General features: G+C 35.9%; 1 non-coding gene across 1 annotated transcript; it reads right to left on the reverse strand.

Annotated features, from left to right (window-relative positions):
- Window positions 1-4786: 4786 nt before the first annotated feature.
- Window positions 4787-4892, reverse strand: LOC136234428 (small nucleolar RNA R71). The gene has a single exon (XR_010691312.1). It is a non-coding gene; the product is annotated as a small nucleolar RNA R71 (small nucleolar RNA).
- Between the last annotated feature and the right edge of the window lie 16604 nt (window positions 4893-21496).

The raw sequence follows: 21496 nt of genomic DNA on the forward strand, positions 1-21496 counted from the left end.
GGTTTGGGAACTTGGGATCCTCAAACCCTGGAGGCTGATTAACATAGACTTCCTCATTTATAACTCCATTAAGGAATGCACTCTTAACATCCATTTGAAATAATTTAAAGTTCATATAACTTGCATATGCACATAAGATTCTTATAGCCTCTAGCCTTGCCACTGGGGCGAAGGTCTCACCGTAGTCAATACCTTCTTGCTGACTGTAGCCCTGAGCTACAAGTCTTGCTTTATTCCTGACCACGTTCCCTTGTTCATCTAGCTTTTTGCGGAAGACCCATCTTGTTCCTATGGTCTTCTGGCTTCTTGGATTTGGCACTAAGTCCCATACTTCATTTCTTCTGAACTGATCAAGTTCTTCTTGCATTGCACTCATCCAGAACTCATCGTGCTCAGCTTTAGAGAAGTTCTTTGGTTCCTGAACTGAGACGAATGCTATATTGCTGAGGTATCTCCTGAGTTGATTTCTTGTCATCAGGGTGTTTTCAGCAGCATCAAGAATAGCACTCTCTGAGTATCCTCTTGGAATTCTGATCTTTTGTGGTAGAGTGATGTCTTGAGCTGGTTGTGTTTCAACAATCTCTGCAGGTATAGATTGGTCAGTGAAAACAATTTGAGTTTCGCTTTTACCTTTGGTCAGCCCTTGAGGTAGTGACTCAGCGGCTGTTTCTTGGTCAGCAGGTGCTGAGTATGGATCATCCTCAGTCAGCTGTTTGTCTTTTCCTGCAGGGTTAGTTTCATCGAACTCAACGTGTACTGACTCTTCTAAGACCTGAGTTCGTTTATTGAAAACTCTGTATGCTTTGCTGTTTGTTGAGTAGCCTAAAAAGATAGCTTCATCAGCTTTTGAATCAAACTTAGCAAGGCTGTCTTTAGTATTTAGAATAAAACATTTACAGCCGAAGGCACGAAAGTATCCAATGTTGGGCTTTCGTCCTTTCCAAAGTTCGTAGGGAGTCTTCTTTAATATGGGTCTGACTAGAGCCATATTAAGTATGTAGCAAGCTGTGTTGACAGCTTCTCCCCAAAAGTACTTTGGAAGCCTATGCTCACTTAGCATTGTCCTGGCTATTTCAACCAAGGTTCTGTTTTTCCTTTCAACAACCCCATTCTGTTGAGGCGTTCTAGGAGCAGAGAAATTATGGTCAATGCCACTGGCTTCACAGAATTCAACAAACTGTTGGTTTTTGAATTCTCCACCATTATCACTTCGGATGTGAGCTAACTTTAGGTCTTTATCATTTTCAAGTTTTCTTACTAATGTTGAAAATGTCTCAAAGGTTTCATCCTTGCTACTCAGCAAGATGACCCAAGTGTACCGAGAAAAGTCATCTACAATGACCAAGGAAAATCTCCTACCACCCAAGCTCAACGGCTGGACTAGTCCGAAGAGATCCAAGTGTAGCAACTCAAGTGGACGCTTGGTTGAGACAATGTTTTTACTATGAAAAGATGTTTTAGTTTGTTTTCCAGCTTGACAAGCATAGCATAATTGATCCTTTTCGAACTTAAGTTCTGGCAGTCCCTCAACTAATTGCTTTCTTGCTAATTTAGCCAGGAGGTCCATGCTTACATGACCAAGTCTCCTGTGCCATAGCTAGGAATTTCCTTCCTTTGACACTAAGCATACATTTTTTGAAAATTTCTTTTCCAAATTCAGCATAAAGACATTATCAATACGAGGGGCAGTTAAAATCAATTCATTTGTTTTTCCCTCGAGTATTTTACATCCAGTGTTATCAAATATAACTTTTCTCCCGTTATCACATAGCTGAGCTATGCTGAGTAAGTTATATTTAAGTCCACTGACTAGGGAGACTGACTCAATAGTAGGATTACCACCAACGGTTCCTGACCCTACTATCTTACCCTTTTTGTTGTCTCCGAAACTTATGCTTCCACCTCGTTTACGCACAAGTGTGATGAACTGAGTTTCATCACCAGTCATATGCCTCGAGCATGCGCTATCAATGTACCACATTTTTTACTTCTCAGCACACCTGAGGCTCACCTGCAATATAGCTAGTTATCTTTAGGTACCCAAGTATTTTTGGGTCCTTGTTTGTTAGGCTCAGCAGGTAAAGCATCATATTTAATCTTATGACGACACACTTGGACAGTGTGTCCATTTTTCCCACAGAAGTCACAGCTGACCTTCCGTTTGGGATATCCCACTGACTGGTCAGCACCCCAGTGCTGAGCATGCCAGCACACCTTTGTGGTGTGTCCCTTCTTCCCACAGAAGTCACACTGGACATTCCGCTGAGGATTCCATCTCTGCTGACTAGTACTTCGGTACTGAGTGTTCAGAGGAATATTTCTTTTATTCGGAATCTTGAGTTGATTCTGAATAGATGTGATGTCCTTTCTCAGTTTCTTAGAATCTGATTGGACCTCTGAGACAAACTTGTGCATAGTTTCTACGTTGCTATGCAAAGTTGAGTTGTCTTGGAGAAGATATCGAAGGTCACTCAGTTTGACCTCTTCAATCTCGTCACATCGCCTGCTGAGTGCTCTGACCTTCTTGTTACACTTTTTGATAAGTGTGTATAGGTCACTGTTAAGCCCAAAATATACCAAAAATATCATATATAAATACATTAAATTTACATTGAAATCGTGCTAATTATATTCATTTAGAGTACTTTTACGTCTTTATTTACTTCTTTGACGCAAGGTGCTTAATTATTTGGTTAAATACAAATAGAAGCTAAAACGGAGGAAAAACCTAAATTACGTGCCAAGAATACATATCAATCAGGAGACCGACTCAAGGAAGACAAGAAGCAGCCGAGAGATGGGGAAGAAAGCCCCTGTCGCGACTGAGATTTTCAGAATCTCAGTCGCGACATACGAACACCAGTCACCGGAAATTCAAAGTTTTCAGCTCGTCCCTTCACCCCCTATCGCGACTGAGATTCTCGGAATCTCATATGAGACAGCAAAGAATTCTGCACAGATTTCACATGTTTAATTCCAAAAAACGCGTCTGTTCGTTTGGATAAAAGCGACCCTTCACCAGCGGACATGACCCTTCATTTACAACCCTTCACCAACTATAAATAAGTGATCCATTTCAAGAAATCAGAGTTGGCTAAGTTAGAAAAGTTAGAGAAATCAGAGAGTTATTATGTTGAGTTTCTGATTCAGAAGGAGTCAGAAAGTTGGATTTCATTTCTGTATAAACAAACTTGATGTACACAAGTTGTTATTAGATTAGTTATAAACAAAGTAGTATTAGTTTAGTTTCAAAGGTTGATCAGAGACAAGTTTTCATTCTGGTAGTGGACTGACCGGTCTCTATTCCGAAGATTCAGCGAGAAGAACTAACGGCTGAAGCGCAAAGAGGTCTGACAAACCTACGGAGTTTGAGGGAAAGATTGACAACCCGGATCTCAAAGTTTTCGTCAAAATGCTATCCATGTTTCTTCCTCTCTGTTAACTTGTGAAGATTCACAATTCACTAATAATATATTTATTTTATACAATACATTCTTCATGTTGTTATTTTGATATTGTTCTGACAAAATGATTTTCAAAATGATAAATTGGTGTTTTTATTAAAACGTTTTATACAATCATATTTATAAAGAAACTTTGTTGAACACTTGAAAGAATTAGTTTTTACAGAAAATATGATCGTGACCGCGACTTATCGGATATAAAATACTAATTTGATTAAGGTAGGAATCTGCTCCGACCCAGAGAGATTTCTACGGTTCAAAGCCATTTAATTGCATAAATTCTTGTATTATTACATGTTCATAATCTTACCAAAGTTATAGTTGCTTTCTTTGCTTAATGAAAATAAGTTTTATACCTTCAATTTATTCCAAATACGAAAGCGTCTGTCTTATAATCAAAATCTCAAGACAGAATTGTTCTCTAAGTTCAATATAATATTCTTATCTAATCCTAATTTATCCGAACCAATACAATCAATTAAACGATTTTTTTTAGTTAAACCTAAAGACGTGAATAAAACTGGATTAAATAAGTTTTTAGTTAAAAGCGTTCCCTGTGGGTTCGATATCTTTTATTACTACAAGCGTATACCATGCACTTGCGGAAATCGTTCAACAAGTTTTTAGCGCCGTTGCCGGGGAACGCCAAAATTTTTAACAAAAATTTAGATTTTTCGTGTTTTATTTCGAATCTAGGTTTATACATATTCATTTTAACTTTTGCAATTTATTAATTTTAATTAACTAATTTATTTATTTTTCAAATTCTGCTTTGTAGGTAGTTTCGGTTCGTGCAAGATTTCTGGTTCATGCGCAGTTCTCGAAGTTCAGGCATTGTACCAGACCCTATAGACCCAGAAATTGAAAAAACCATTAGAAAGAACAAGAAAAATAAGAAAAACAAAAATGAAACTCCATCAAAGACAAACACCTAGCCAGAAAAAATGGCAGACCCACCAACACTTATGGATTACGCTAGGCCAGGTGTGGCCGGTGTAACCAATAGTATCGTTAGACCCAGAATCACCGCAAACCAATTTGAAATTAAGTCAACTTTGCCTAATATGTTGCAAAATAATGTAACATTTTACGGGTTACCTAACGAAAATCCTAACACCCATCTGACAAATTTCCTTGAAATTTGTGACACTTTTAAAATCCCAGATGTGACTGCCGAAGCAATCAAACTTCACCTTTTTCCTTTCACTTTGAAGGATAGAGCCAAAGAGTGGTTAACTTCGATGCCAGGCGCAACGTTTGCAACTTGGGAACAATGAGCCCAAGCTTTTTTATCAAAATATTTTCCTTTAGCAAAAACTGCAAGAGTCATAAAAGAGTTAACATCTTTTCTCAAAATGATAATGAAACTCTTTATGAGACTTGGGAACGTTTCAAAGAACTTCAACGTTTATGCCCACACCACCAATTACCCGCTGAACTTTTAATGCAAACATTTTACAATGGACTAAATCCTACAACTAGAGGTTCATTAGATGCTATATCGGGAGGGCTATTTATGAAGAAAACATCAGCCCAAGCAAGAGAACTTTTGGAGGAAATGGCAATCAACAGCAGTATGTGGCCCGCGGAACGTGGACATATACCGGTGGCGAAACCATCATCCTCAACCACATCATCAGTTAAAGGTATAGTGGAACTTGATCCAGTCGTGATGTTACAAGCCCAATTTTCTGTTTTATCGCACAAAATTGATAGGTTTATGGCACCGTGCGATACCAATGGTAATCCAATCCAAACGGATGTGGATTATGAAAATATGAGTGAGATCGAACAGGTAAATTTTATCCAAGGGCAAAACCAAACTAATAATCCTTATTCTGCTACTTATAATTCTGGATGGAAGAATCATCCTAACTTTAACTGGAAAGATAATAATAATGCAAGTGCTAATCAAAATCGTACTAGTAATTATCAAAATCAGTCAAGAGATACGATTAGCACTTTATCTTCTAAAATCGACAAATTCATAGATGCTATCAGTGGAAAAATAAGTAATCGCGATGATGGTTTTAAATGGATCGAAAATAAATTCGATCAGCTTATTAAAAACCACTCATCTAGCATCCATAATTTGGAGGTCCAAATTGGTCAACTTGCTAAATCAATTCCATCCCGAAAAGAGAAAAGTCTTTCCAGCCATACGGAAGAAAATTCGAAAGAGCAGGTAAAGGCTATCACTCTTCGTTCAGGGAAAAATTATCTAGGTCCGGAAATGCCCGAAGATGCAACATTACCAGGAACTGATTTACCAAAGCCCAAAGAAGATATCTTAAACACAAAAAGTTCACCAATTGACTCAAGTACAAAAACTTTTGTACCCAAACCACCTTTTCCGCACAAAGTCCGAAATAAGGACTATGACAAACAACTCTTAACGTTTTTAGACAAACTTAAAAATTTGCACATTAATTTGACGTTCATGGATGCAATTACGCAAATTCCTAACTATGGTAAGTTTTTAAAGGATTTAATTTCAAATAAAATCAGATGGGAAGGAATTTCATCCATTTCGTTAACTGAAGACTGTAGTTCAATTGTGTCAAGTAATTTGCCCACTAAACTCAAAGATCCCGGATGTTTTACTATTCAATGTAAGTTGGGAGATATCGAATTCCCAAGTTATCTTTGTGATTTAGGAGCAAGTATAAACTTAATGCCGTTGTCTATTTTTAACAAGTTAGGTTTAGAAGAAGATATCAAACGTACCAATATGGTTTTGCAATTAGCGGATCAAACCACTAAGAGACCATATGGTATAATTGAAGATGTTTTAGTCAAAGTCGATAAATTTATTTTTCCTACCGATTTTTTTATATTAGATTTTGCATATGACGTTAATTGTCCACTAATTTTTGGTAGACCGTTTATGAACACAGGACGTGCTCTAGTTGATGTGTCGGAAGGGAAAGTAGTCTTGAGGATAGGTGTTAAGCCCAAAATATACCTAAAATATCCTATATAAATACATTAAATTTACATTAAAATCGTGCTAATTATATTCATTTGGAATACTTTTACGTCTTTATTTACTTCTTTGATGCAAGGTACTTAATTATTTGGTTAAATCCAAATAGGAGCGAAAACGGAGCTAAAATGGAGGAAAAACCTAAAAAACGTACCGAGAACGCATAACGGCCAGAAGAACGCTCAAGAAGGACGAAAAGCAGTCGAGAGACAGGGAAAATTCTCTCTGTCGCGACTGAGATTTTGAGAATCTCAGTCGCGACTTGCGGAGGCCAGCTCGGGAGAAAAATGAAGTTTTTCACTCGTCCCTATACCCCCTGTCGCAACTGATATTTTCAGAATCTCAGTCGCGACAGCGAACCTTTCTGCACACAAAACACATGTTTAAATCGGAAAAACGCGTCTGTTCGTTCGGATAAAAGCAACCCTTCACCAGCAGACACGACCCGTCATTTACAACCCTTCAACAACTATAAATAAGTGATCCATTTCAGAAATCAAGGTTGGAAAAAGTTAGAGAAATTAGAGAAGAAAGTTATTATGTTGAGTTTCTGATTCAGAAAAGAATCAGAAAGTTAGATTTCATTTCTGTGTAAACAATCGTGCTGTACACGAATTGTTATTAGATTAGTTATAAACAGTATTAGTTTAGTTTTCATTCTGGTAATGGACGAGATCAGTCTCTATTCCGAAGATCCAGCAAGAAGAATTGACGGCTGAAGCGCATGAGGTTTGACGAACCTACGGAGTTTGAGAGAAAGATTGACGACCCGGATCTCAAAGTTTTCGTTACAATGCTATCCAAGTTTCTACTTCTCTGTTAACTTGTGAAAATTCACATTTCATTAATGATATACTTATTTATTCAATACATTCTTACTGTTGTTATTTTGATATTGTTCTGACAAAATGATTTTCAAAATGATAAATTGGTGTTTTTATTAAAACGTTCTATTCCATCTTATTCATATAAGAACTTTGTTGAACACTTGACAGATTTAGTTTTTATGGATGACATGATCGCTGATCGCGGCTTATCAGACATAAAATACTAGTTTGATTAAGGTAGGAATCACCTCAACATCAGGGGGATTTCTATGGTTCGAAGCCATTTAATTGAATAAATCGCTATATTGTTACATGTCCATAATCTTACAAAGTTAAAGTTGTTTTCTTTGCTTTATGAAAATAAGTTCTATTTTATTCCAATTGCGGAAATATCTGTCTTGTAATCAAAACCACAAAGACGGAACTGTTCTCTAAACTCGATATAATCCTTCTATCTAATCCTAATTTACCAAAACCAATTCAATCAATTAAACGATATTCTTTTGTTAAACCTAAACACGTGACTAAACCGAATAAAATAAAGTTTTAGTTAAAAAGCGTTCCCTGAGGGTTCGATATCTTTTATTACTAGAAGCGTATACCGTGCACTTGCGGAAATCGCTCAACAATAGGAGAAGATAAAATCAAGTTTAATATGAACAAAGCGATGAAATATCCTATGGAGGAATTCGCTTGTATGAAACTTGATTTAGTTGAAGAATGTGTCAATGACGTTATTCAAAATGACGAAATAATAGAACCTATAATGGGTGAAGAATTAGAAGATAGGGACCCAGAGCCTTTGATTCGAGAAGATGGACCAGTTTCGCCTTTGATTGTAATACCCCCTAAATTAGAACTTAAAGAATTACCCAGTCATTTGAGGTACGCTTTCTTAGGCGAAGGCAATTCTCTACCTATAATTATCTCTAACAAATTAACAAATGATCAAGAAGAAAAATTGAAAGAAGTTGTTAGAAATAGGATAGGAAGTATGGGATGGCAAATTTCAGACTTAAAAGGAATTAATCCTAGTATCGTAATGCATAGAATTCACTTAGAAGAAGATAAGCCACCTAAAGAGGATAGGCAAAGACGCTTAAATCCGAACATTAAAAAAGTAGTCAAAAATGAGATTACTAAACTTTTAGACAATGGAATCATTTATCCGATCTCGGATAGTGAATGGGTTAGTCCAATCCATTGTGTACCTAAAAAGGGAGGCATAACTGTTGTAAGGAATGACGAAGGTGAATTAATACCTACGCGAACCACCACCGGTTGGAGGGTTTGTATAGACTATAGGAACCTAAACAAAGCAACTAGGAAATATCATTTTCCTCTACCTTTCATTGATCAAGTGATCGAAAGGATAGCCGGTCATGCATTTTATTGTTTCCTAGACGGTTATTCCGGATTCTTTCAAATTTACATTTACCCGGATGACCAAGACAAAACAACCTTCACGTGTCCTTATGGAACATTTGCATATAGGAGAATGCCCTTTGGTCTATGTAATGCACCAGCAACGTTTCAACGATGTATGACAGCAATATTTAATGATTTCATTGAAGATATAATGGAAGTTTTCATGGATGATTTTTCATTTATGGAGATTCTTTCGATGCATGTTTATAGAACTTAGATAAAGTATTGTCTAGATGTGAAGAAACGAATTTAGTATTAAATTGGGAAAAATGTCACTTCATGGTAGACGAAGGAATTGTTTTAGGTCATAAGATATCTGAAAAAGGTTTAGAAGTGGATAGAGCAAAGACTTCAGTTATAGAAAAATTACCCCCACCAACTACTGTTAAGGGAGTAAGATCATTTTTAGGTCATGCAGGTTTTTACAGAAGGTTTATAAAGAACTTTTCTGTAATCTCCAAACCACTTACTAATTTGCTTATGAAAGCTTCGACTTTTTGATTTTAATGAGGATTGTTTACAAGCTTTCAATACATTGAAAACAACTTTAGTCAGTACACCTATAATATCGAAACCCGATTGGAATTTACCTTTCAAAATTATGTGCGATGCAAGTGATGTAGCTGTAGGATGTGTATTAGGTCAAAGGAAGGACAAGAAACTTCATGTTATATTATGCGAGTCACACATTATCTGGTGCACAGTTAAATTACACCACAACTGAAAAAGAAATACTAGCGGTAGTTTTTGCATGTGATAAGTTTAGATCATACCTGTTAGGATCTAAAGTCATCATTTATACAGATCATGCAACTTTAAGATATTTATTTGCTAAGAAAGATGCAAAACCGCGTCTTATTAGATGTGTCTTATTATTGCAAGAATTTGACATAGAGATTAAAGATAAAAAGGCAGTTAAAAACCTTATCGCCGATCATCTATCAAGACTTGAAGATGAAAACGGTCCCATCGGTGAAACATTAGGCATTCGAGATGATTTCCCCGATGAATATCTCATGCAAGTACAAAGTGTCATAGCACCATGGTATGCGGATATAGCCAATTACTTAGCTGCACATGTTGTGCCAGATGGATTAAATTCTCAGCAAAAGAAGAAATTCTTTTCGGAAGTTAAGAAATATTTTTGGGAAGATCCATTTTTGTTCAAAACATGCGGCGATGGAATGCTTAGGAGATGTGTTAGTGAGTTTGAATATGACTCTATAATGTTGGAATGTCATGCAAGCGCTTATGGAGGTCATAACAGCGTAAGCAAAACAGTAGCTAGAATATTAGAATGCGGATTCTTTTGGCCTACCCTGTTTAAAGACGCCCGTTCATTTATTATCCGTTGTTATAAGTGTCAAAGAACCGGGAATTTAGGAAGGAAAGATGAGATGCCTCTCACAAATATGTTGGAAGTTGAAAACTTCGACATGTGGGGAACCGATTTCATGGGTCCTTTTCCTACTTCTTTTGGCAAAAATTATATATTAGTAGCCGTAGATTATGTTTCAAAGTGGGTTGAAGCAATTGCAACCCCGACAAATGATTCTAAGATAGTTGTTAAGTTTTTAAATGCAATATTCTATCGATTTGGAGCCCCTAGAGTTATGGTAAGCAATGGAGGTACTCATTTCATAAATAGAAGCTTTGAGTCACTTATGAGAAAATACGGAGTACACCACCGTGTATCTACGCCATACCATCCTCAAACGAATGGTCAAGCAGAAATATCAAATATAGAACTCAAATGGATACTTGAGAAAACAGTTTCGTCTTCTAGAAGAGACTGGGCACATAAACTTAACGATGCGTTATGGGCATACCGTACTGCATTTAAAACACCTATAGAAATGACACCTTATAGATTAGTCTATGGTAAAGCTTGTCATTTGCCAGTAGAGTTAGAACATAAAGCATATTGGGCTATAAAAACCCTTAATTATGATTTGCAAAGCGCAGGAAAGAAGCGTTTGTTCGACTTAAACGAGTTGGATGAATTACGCTATTTGTCCTACGAAAATGCAAGAGTTTATAAGGAGAAAGTTAAAAAATGGCATGATGCCAGAATCAAAATTAAAAGCTTTAATGTTGGGGATAAAGTTTTACTTTTTAATTCCAGATTAAAATTATTTCCAGGTAAGCTCAAGTCTAGATGGAATGGACCATTTGTGGTTGTTAAAACATTTGATTATGGAGCTTTAAAGCTAGAACATTCTAATGGCGATCGATTTAAGGTTAATGGTAATCGATGCAAAATTTATTACGAAGGAGCTCCAATTCAAGCAATTGAATTCGTGGACGAATTCTATGAAAATTAATTTATTTAGTTTTCCTATTTTTAATTTTTAGTTTTTCTTTTTATATGTTCATAATTTTTATTTTTCTTTCTTTTTAATTTTTAGGTTAATTAATTTTTGTTTTTATTTTTATTTATTTTTATTTTTGAATTTGTGTACAAATAAGGTTTGTAAAATTAAAATTCTAATCTAGTCATGTTTTGAAAATTTTCATTAAGTGTTAAGTGTTTTTGAGAAAACTATATATCCAGAAATCTCAGTTGAGATTTTCCATGTTTCAGGATTTGAGAATTCTCAGTTGAGATTCCGGAAATCTCAGTTGAGATTTTTAGTATTTTAAACATTTTGATGTAACTGTAAGAGATTACAGACATCACATTTCAAAAATCCAGTCAGTTAAATCCAAGACTTTGACATCTTTTATTTTTAACAGACACAACCTTTCACTTATGTAACCTATATATTCCTGTAGGTTCAGAATTCTTTCATTTCATTTCATCTCTTTCAGATTTCTGAATTTCTTTCTTCAATTCTAAAATCCTACAGACACCATCTTATCTCACAAACATGACCAAATCTCTGAAAAATGTTAGGAAGAACACTTCTGCTCAAAGCAAGAGAGTTGATATCTCTTCTCCTATGGAGCATGGCTTCCAATCTACAATCATGACGAAGGGAAACGTTATTTGCAGTTTAGATATGCACAATTCTATGGCATGTTGTATCTGGATGAGTTCCTGAATGAAGAACTCGGGATAAGCGATGGCATGAATCGTTATCTGACAAATTTGGGATGGACCAAGTTTGCTTCCATGAAGTTTCCTATAATTGGGAATTGGGTTCTAGAGTTTCTATCTACCGTTCGGTTCGTCAATAAAAGGCGTGTTCGTCTCAGTTTTCGTTGTGAAGGGAAGATATTCACTTTTGGATATCCTGAACTTCATAATTGGTTTGGTTTTCCACCACGGGACACCACTCCACATCATCCTGGCAGAGATATGACTTCTACAGATATCTGGAGAATGTTGATGGGATTTTGGAGATTCAATCCACATCTTGCCTACAACAAATCAATAAATTCTAACTCCATGCTGTTTCTCCATAAATGTCTTTATCATAGTCTATTTGGTCGAGTCCGAAGCAGTGTCGTCCAGGATACCGATTTGTATGTGCTAGGTGATATTTTCCAAGGTAACACAGTTAATTCCTCAAAGATTTTGATTTAGGGATTAGTTGCCGCTTCCCGTTCGAAGAATCAGACAATAGGGTTTGGGAATATTATATGTGGAATAATCCTAGGAACCAAAGGATCAGTTTCTGTTCCTTGGACTGATAAGGAACCATTTCCCATAATGAATTGTGAGTTTTTGGAAAATGAGGGACTTGTAAAGAGAGAGTTTCGTTTTGGTCCAAAATTTCTTTCTCCTACAGAAAGGGAAATCTTCATTCAAGCGAAGATTGATAGGGCCACTATTCGTCGTATTCCAATTCATAGGGATACTATTTGAGTTTATGTTGTTTGTTTGTAAATAGTGTATATATGTTTGTTGTTTTTATGCATAAATGTTTTTATGTATATATGTAATAAGGTATTTTATTGTATTTCTTTTCATTATGATTAATAAAGTGCATTAATTCTTTAATTCATTTCTTTTATTTAAGGAACAACCTTTGGTTTTCCTTTAATTTAATGTTTCAGTTTTGTTTCTCTCAGTTTCAGGAATTAAAATTAGCATTAATGTCACTTAATTACAAGAGTTGTTGAATTAGTCATGTTAAAATTGTCAAAAACAGTCCAATTTTTACCCAGAAATTCCAGATTCTCAGTTGAGATTCTGAAATCTCGGTTGAGACAGCAAACGAGCAATTTTCAGGAAAAATCTGCCCCTTGGCAAGCTTGCTATCGCGACTGAGATTTTCGCGACACGCGACTGGTTTGACGGGAATGGGGCTGATTTTTGCCTTTATTCCTTTTCCTACTCTAATTCAATACCTATTACTCTATCCTAATCAATACCTACTACTTACACCTATTTATATCACCTCTATTTTCACCAATCACTCATTTTTTACTCTTCCCAACACAAAGATTCACTCACCTTCCCCATAAATCTTTACCCTATTCATCTTCTTCTTCCCTAAATCACCACCATTATCTTTTACTCTTCCTTTCATTCTTTCAAATTTCTTCATCTCTTTCACCAAATTTCACAAACAAAAATGCCTAGACAAAAGACAATTTCTAACAAAACCAAAGCCTCCGAGGTCACTAGATTACGCGTTCAATATGGAGCACCGTTTGATATTGCGACGGAGGCCGAAGGATGAAAATTTCACCGTTTTTCTAATAGCCAAGTTGAGTTCATCGACATGCCTTTCCTTGACACCGAAACGGTAAACATATTTTCTTTTACCGACCGTATTGATGAATATCTATTCGTTCTTGGTTGGACAAGATTTGCTAGTATGCGTTTTCCTAGTAATAAATCGCATATTTTGGAATTTTTGGTCACTCTAACTTATGATAAGAAGAAAGGTATTATCTCTTTTCGAAATAATGGGATTCGTTTTGAAGTCGGGTATGCGGCAATGAACCGATGGTTTGGTTTTCCTACTCGGAATTTTTATTCCAAACCAAAGACTTTTAATGCACACACGGTTTGGCACACTTTAACCGGCTTAGATGTTTTTCATCCGAAGAACACTTCTAGTAAGTTACTTAAGGATAATTGTATCTTTTTCTTTCACAAGTTTTTATCCTTTTCTTTATTTGGTCGGGTTGAAAGTTCAAAGGTGCAAGTCCGTGATTTGTTTGTGTTGGATAGTATTTTTAAGAATTTGACCGTTGATAGTATTGAGATGATATTTACTAATTTAATTCGAGCTTCCAAGTCCCGCAATAAGCAAGTGCCAATGGGTAATTTAATTACCGACATTGTTTTGGGTGCTCGGGGTGAATTAGCGGAATATCAAAATATGCCTCATGTTGGTTTACCTTCCTTGGATATCACGGCACTTCAAAGAGCCAATTATTGAAGAAATTGGGACCACCCGCATTTCTCTCCTATGAAGATCGTACAAGACGTGTTTTTGCTACTTTGGGTGGTGAAGCTTCAAGTTCTCAAGGTTTAGGTGCCCAAGATGATGATGAAGAAGATGATGAGGGATTTGATGATGAAGAGGAGGAGGAGGACAATTTTGATGTTAATACCAACGAGCAAGCAAATGTGGAATCGAATGTTGAAGAACAAGTTGGATGGCAACGTGTTTTGACACAAATGAACGAGCATAACTGTCACATGCATTTGCGGTTAGATGAAGTGGTTGCCAATAATACCGAAATGAGTTCGAGGATCACCACGGTTGATGCCAATATCACTACATTGAGACGTGAGCACAAATCTACTCGTCGCCGGTTGCTATCTTTCTTCCGATGCCAAGGAGTTGAGACTACGCCTTCTCCACCGAGTTCACCTTGATAGGTTTTATCCTTTCTATCTTTTACCTCATTTTCGTTATTATGTTTTATTCGGTTTGGTACAATATTTTTAATTATGTTTGGTACAATTATTTTTATTATTCTGTTTGAATGTTATCGTACTATATTTTTCAAATTCTAATTCGTATGGTTTATTTCGTACTATTTTTCGTGTTTTATCGCTTTTTTGCACCTATGAGGACATAGTCCAAATTAAGTGTGGGAGGAGATATTTCATATTCGTTTTAACTTTAAGTACGAATGAATGCAAAGAATGAGATTGAATGCTATTTATTTAAAGTATAAATGCGTATTGTTATTCAATTTTAAGTAAAGTATATAATGCAACATTTTCAAACAAAAATAATAGCAATTTTCCATAAACGTAAAATTTTTGTTAACTATATATTTCATATGTTTCAAACAATTTAACTTTAAAAAATAATGTTAAGCATATTTTAAGGTTATCATTATCGTTAGAAATAATATTTCTATACGGGCAATATTTTTACAAATATTTTTACAAATCTCCGAAACGCTTTTTATCAAAACGTCTCGAGTAAATGTATATAAGTAAAATTTCTTTAGTTTCAATATCATGAATTCATGATAAATATAAATCTTATTTTCAATTTTCAATTAGGTTTATAGGCATAAATCAAACTAACAATTTTAGCTTTTTAGCTCGGTATGATTTTCGTCTTACATTAAAAACCAATTGAAGTTTTTAAGGAAACTTTAGCCATAATACATGTTGAATTTAAAGTCAATATAGGATGAATGTGCTATTTTTCTTTTCCTAATTTTTCATTTTTCATTTTTTATAACTCGTGTTAATTCAATCAAGTAGTCGTATTCTTAACTTTTGGCCACGATTGAGACCACCCTTATCACAATCGAGGTATGAAAGGGAAGAACATTAAGTGCCGTTTATTTTTGGCCACGATTGCGACCACCCTTATCACCGTCGAGGTATCAAAGGAACGTTAAAATTTTAAAGAAAAATTAAACGTGTTTAAAGTTTTAAGTAACGATTGCGTCCACCCATGACATGGTTGGTACCTCTTAAACGAACACAAAAGCAAATTAATTTATATAAAGTCACAGACGAGACCACCCTTATCACGGGTGTGACTAAGTAAATATATTAAACCTAAGTCCTTAATAAATCTATATTTGTAATAGTTTAGGTTTGGGAAAGGAAATTTTGTGCTTTAAAATGCCTTGAGACGAAAGATTCAAAAACATGCGTGCTTACACCGTCCCGAATACTTCAATATAAAAATTGAGATACAAGACGAATGATATATCTCTTTTACAATAGCTAGTTTGATACTTTGCGTATAAATTTACCATAGAAGTTTTTCTTTCGGTTTAACTAATTTTAAGAGGAATATATGGATATATGTTCTATTTATAAAGAGATTGAGTAAAGAATAAATTCAGTGAAATTTTGCTCGGGACTAGCAAAAGCTTAAGTGTGGGAGTTTGTTAAGCCCAAAATATACCTAAAATATCATATATAAATACATTAAATTTACATTGAAATCATGCTAATTATATTCATTTAGAGTACTTTTACGTCTTTATTTACTTCTTTGATGCAAGGTACTTAATTATTTGGTTAAATCCAAATAGGAGCTAAAACGGAGCTAAAACGGAGGAAAAACCTAAATTACGTGCCAAGAATACATATCAATCAGGAGACCGACTCAAGGAAGACAAGAAGTAGTCGAGAGACGGGGAAGAAAGCCCCTATCGCGACTGAGATTTTCAGAATCTCAGTCGCGACATACGAACACCAGTCACCGAAAATTCGAAGTTTTCAGTTCATCCCTTCACCCCCTGTCGCGACTGAGATTCTCGGAATCTCATATGAGACAGCAAAGAATTCTGCACAGATTTCACATGTTTAATTCCAAAAAATGCGTCTGTTCGTTTGGATAAAATCGACCCTTCACCAGCGGACATGACCCTTCATTTACAACCCTTCACCAACTATAAATAAGTGATCCATTTCAAGAAATCAGAGTTGGCTAAGTTAGAAAAGTTAGAGAAATCAGAGAGTTATTATGTTGAGTTTCTGATTCAGAAGGAGTCAGAAAGTTAGATTTCATTTATGTATAAACAAACTTGATGTACACAAGTTGTTATTAGGGAAAAGTACAAAAATAAACCTTGTGGTTACACCCATTTTTGATTGCAGCCATGTGGTTTAAAAGTTTGCAAAATGGTACTTTGAGGTTCATTCCGTTAGCAAACACATACCAAATTGACTAACGGTGTTAAAAGTCAAAGGGAAAAGAGTTAATTTGGTCCTTATATTTATTTATTTTATAAATTAAACCCCCCTTACTATCTAATTATCACAAAAAAAATCCAAAATAAAAAATAAAAATCAATTACACCATCTTCTCCATTTTTTTTTAATTTTTTATTTTTTTACTTCTTTCTCTCTCCTCTCTCTCTCCTCTATGATAATTTCTCTACAAAATCATTGGTAGTGTTTAAGAACTTGACTTTCTCTTCCTTCCTCATCTCCTTGAAATTCCTCCAGGGGTACTTTACCCAGAATCCATTTTGAAAGCATCTGGATCGAAATTAAAGTCAGACTAGAATTTAACGGAAGAAAAAAAATGATTCAAAAATCGAGATCGGAATCATCGGACTTACTTTCTTGGCATTACAATCTTGATTATCAGTCAAGGTTTCTTATCGACGGCGGAATCATCGGAGACGGAAGAGGAGTCAAGCTCCGGTGAAGAGCGTACGGACCTCCAAGCGAAATATCCAGCTAAAACAGCCGAGAAAAATACCAAGATGAATTTGAGAGGACACATTCTTCTTTTTCTTCTGAACTGAAATCAAATCAAAAGCGGTATTTTTTCTTATCGACGGCGGAATCATCGGAGACGGAAGAGGAGTCGAGCTCCGGCGAGCGTAAAAAACTGAAAATATGAGAACTTTAAACACAAAACAAGCTAAAAGAACTGAAAATATACCAGGCTTAGTCCCCTGAAAGATATGGCAGTTAAGTAAAAGTAGAAACTAGAAGATTAAATAATAGAAAGAAGATGCAAAGAACAGGGATAACGGCGAGCATAAAAATCTTAGGACGAGAATTGCAAATGGAGGGAACGGAGAGGGAGAGCTGCTACAAACGAAGGGAACCGAGGGGCAGGTGAGTGGAAGAGATGAAGAAAGGTAGAGAAGCATCCGGGGAACAGACTGGAGCCGAAAGGGAGGTCATCGGATTTTTGAACGTCGATGAGAGGGAGAGCTGAGAGAAAGAGAGAGTGGAGGGATTTGAATTTTGAGAGGGAAAGTGTAATTGATTTTTATTTTTTATTTTGGGGTTTTTTTTTATGATAATTAAATAGTAAGGGGGTTTAATTTATAAAATAAATAAATATAAGGACCAAATTAACTCTTTTCCCTTTGACTTTTAACACCGTTAGTCAATTTGGTATGTGTTTGCTAACGGAATGAACCTCAAGGTACCATTTTGAAAACTTTTAAACCACAGGGCTGCAATCGAAAATGGGTGTAACCACAAGGTTTATTTTTGTACTTTTCCCTTGTTATTAGATTAGTTATAAACAAAGTAGTATTAGTTTAGTTTCAAAGGTTGATCAGAGACAAGTTTTCATTCTGGTAGTGGACTGACCGGTCTCTATTCCGAAGATTCAGCGAGAAGAACTAACGGCTGAAGCGCAAAGAGGTCTGACAAACCTACGGAGTTTGAGGGAAAGATTGAACAACCCGGATCTCAAATTTTTCATCAAAATGCTATCCATGTTTCTTCCTCACTGTTAACTTGTGAAGATTCACAATTCACTAATAATATATTTATTTTATACAATACATTCTTCCTGTTGTTATTTTGATATTGTTCTGACAAAATGATTTTCAAAATGATAAATTGGTGTTTTTATTAAAACGTTTTATACAATCATATTTATAAAGAAACTTTGTTGAACACTTGAAAGAATTAGTTTTTACGGAAGATATGATCGTGATCGCGACTTATCGGATATAAAATACTAATTTGATTAAGGTAGGAATCTGCTCCGACCCAGAGAGATTTCTACAGTTCAAAGCCATTTAATTGCATAAATTCTTGTATTATTACATATTCATAATCTTACCAAAGTTATAGTTGCTTTCTTTGCTTAATGAAAATAAGTTTTATACCTTCGATTTATTCCAAATACGAAAGCGTCTGTCTTATAATCAAAATCTCAAGACAGAATTGTTCTCTAAGTTCAATATAATATTCTTATCCAATCCTAATTTATCCGAACCAATATAATCAATTAAACGATTTTCTTTAGTTAAACCTAAAGACGTGAATAAAACTGAATTAAATAAGTTTTTAGTTAAAAAGCGTTCCCTGTTGGTTCGATATCTTTTATTACTACAAGCGTATACTGTGCACTTGCAAAAATTGCTCAACAGTCACTCAGGGCATTTATCATTTCATTTCTGAGCAGGGGTAGTGAGATTACCTCAGTTGAGTGTGCCTCATCGTCAGATGCAATGGAGGGGTCAGCATGCTCAAAAACACAAGGCTCAACAAGCTCATCTGCCATGAAGCAGATCTTTGCTGACTCAGTGGCATCAGCTCCTGATGATGATGACTCATCACTATCACTCCAGGTTGCCACCATTGCCTTCTTGCTGTTCTTCCTTTCCTTCCTCAAGGTAGGACAGCTTGATTTGATATGGCCAGTTTGATGACATTCAAAGCATGTGATGGGCTTTGAGCTGTCCTTCTTGTACTTGTTGTCGCTAGACTCAGCTTTGCACTTGTCAAACTTCTTGTAAGGCTTCTTGGAATATTTATCATTCTTTCTGAACAGCCTTTTCATTTTTCTAGTGAACATGGCCATCTCTTCATCGTCTGTTGAGCTCCCATCAGTGGAGTCAACTTTCATGACAAGAGACTTTTGCTTCTTGTCCTCAGACTTCTCTTTCACCTCAAAATTCTTCATTGAGATCTCATGGGTTAGCAGAGATCCAATGAGTTCATCATACTTGTAGGTGGTCAAGTCTTGAGCTTCCACAACAGCATTTTTCTTGGCTTGCCAGCTTTTGGGAATGCTCCTCGGTATCTTCTTGACTTGCTCTTCCTCAGTAAAGATCTTGCCAAGTCTTTTGAGCTCGTTGATTATGTTTGTGAATCTTGAGTTCATTTCAGAGATTCCTTCATTATCATTCATTTCAAACAGCTCGTACAACCTCATGTGCTGGTTCACCTTGGACTCCTTAACTTTGTTGGTTCCTTCATAGGTGACCTCCAATTTCTTCCAGATTTCCTGCGCTGACTCACAACCTGAAATCTTGTTGCACTCTGCAGCATCTAACACACAGTGAAGCATGTTTATAGCCAAAGCATGATTTTGTAGCTTCTTGAGGTCATCTTTTGTCCACTTAGCCTCAGCTTTGACAACCATTTGGCCGTCAACAGTTTCAACAGGAGCAAATGGGCATTGGACTATAGAAAGCCATGCACTCATATTTGTTGCCTGAATGAAATTTTTCATTCTGTTCTTCCAAAAGGTGTAGTTAGACCCGAAGAACAGAGGAGGCCGAGTAATGGACAGTCCCTTAGGAAGAATCTGAGTTGTCTGATTTCTTGGGAGGAAACAAGTGCTGTTCTCAGCCATTATGGGGATCAGCTCAAGATAGTTATATCTTGCTCAGTGAGCTTTTAAGCTCTGATACCACTTGTTGGTCCCGTATAACGTGATAAGGTTAGTTCCAAAGGGGGGGGATAGGAACTATTTAAAAAATTTTCCGTTAAGGCTGACTTCTTTTCTTTTAGAAAAGGTTTACACAGCGGCACTAAGTAGTTTTAAGACACAAGCTTAGTCAACTGGTGACTAAGTCTGCTTCTTTCCTTGAGTCAGGAGATAGCACTTAAGTCTATTCCTGAACTCAGCTTTCACTACAAAAAAAACCACTTTCAAGTACGAAAAAAGTCGTCCCGAAAAATATAAAAAATCGTCCCTGATACTTTCAGTGACAATTTTTTCGTCCCTATTTTTTGTCCTTGTTTCCTCCGTACCCGATTCCATAGGGGACGAAAAAAGTGATATTGTCCCTATTTAGAGGCACGACTGTCGTCCCCGCACTTAAGGACGACTATCGTCTCTATTGAGAGAGACGACTATCGCCTCCATTCCCAAGGACGACACGTCGTCCCCATTTCTAAGGACGACTATCGTCTCCGATCCTAGAGACGACATTTCATCCCTTTTCCTAAGGACGACCGTCGTCCCTATTCATAGGAACGACATTTCATCCCCGTTCCTAAGGACGACTTTCCTCCCTATTTTGTATGGTGACAAATTTTTGTCCCTACAATAAAAGATGACAATCATCCCCAAAAAATCTAATATGGTAATTATCAATTAATTAATTAGTAATTACCATATTATTTTTGGGGATGATTGTGGTCTTTAATGCTATATAATTATTTTTAATTACCATACGATTGATCATTAATGCTATATAATTATTTTTTGGGGTTGCAGACTAAATTTAAGGTAGCAAACAAGTTATAACTATATACATCATGTCATTCAAACAAAATTACAATTACAAGTACTATAAGTCTGATTTTGGCACCAATATTGTCAAAATTATAACTAAAATTAACAAAATCCGAAAACATAGCCAAAAATAGTTCAGCAACATTGATATCCACCTAAATTTACTTGTTGTCTATGAGTAAGCTTCCACTGAACTCCTTGAACAACAGCATCAGCATCGTCAAAAAAAGTTGATGAGCTAGTGGTATCAAAGTAATTGAGCTGCACCTGTTACAGCAAAAACAGTTTCAGCATTTCAGCCTACAAAATCTCATCAAAAATAGGCTTAATATATAAGGAACCCGAGCCTGCAGTACTTGGCCGAATAATCCGATTCTGAATTTTGGAAATATCTCATTAGCCCATTGAAATTGCTTAAAGTAACATGATTAACCTCCAAAGACCTTAGCAGAG

This window comes from Euphorbia lathyris, chromosome 6 (genome assembly GCF_963576675.1).
Source record: "Euphorbia lathyris chromosome 6, ddEupLath1.1, whole genome shotgun sequence".
In the NCBI taxonomy this organism is placed as follows: domain Eukaryota; kingdom Viridiplantae; phylum Streptophyta; class Magnoliopsida; order Malpighiales; family Euphorbiaceae; genus Euphorbia; species Euphorbia lathyris.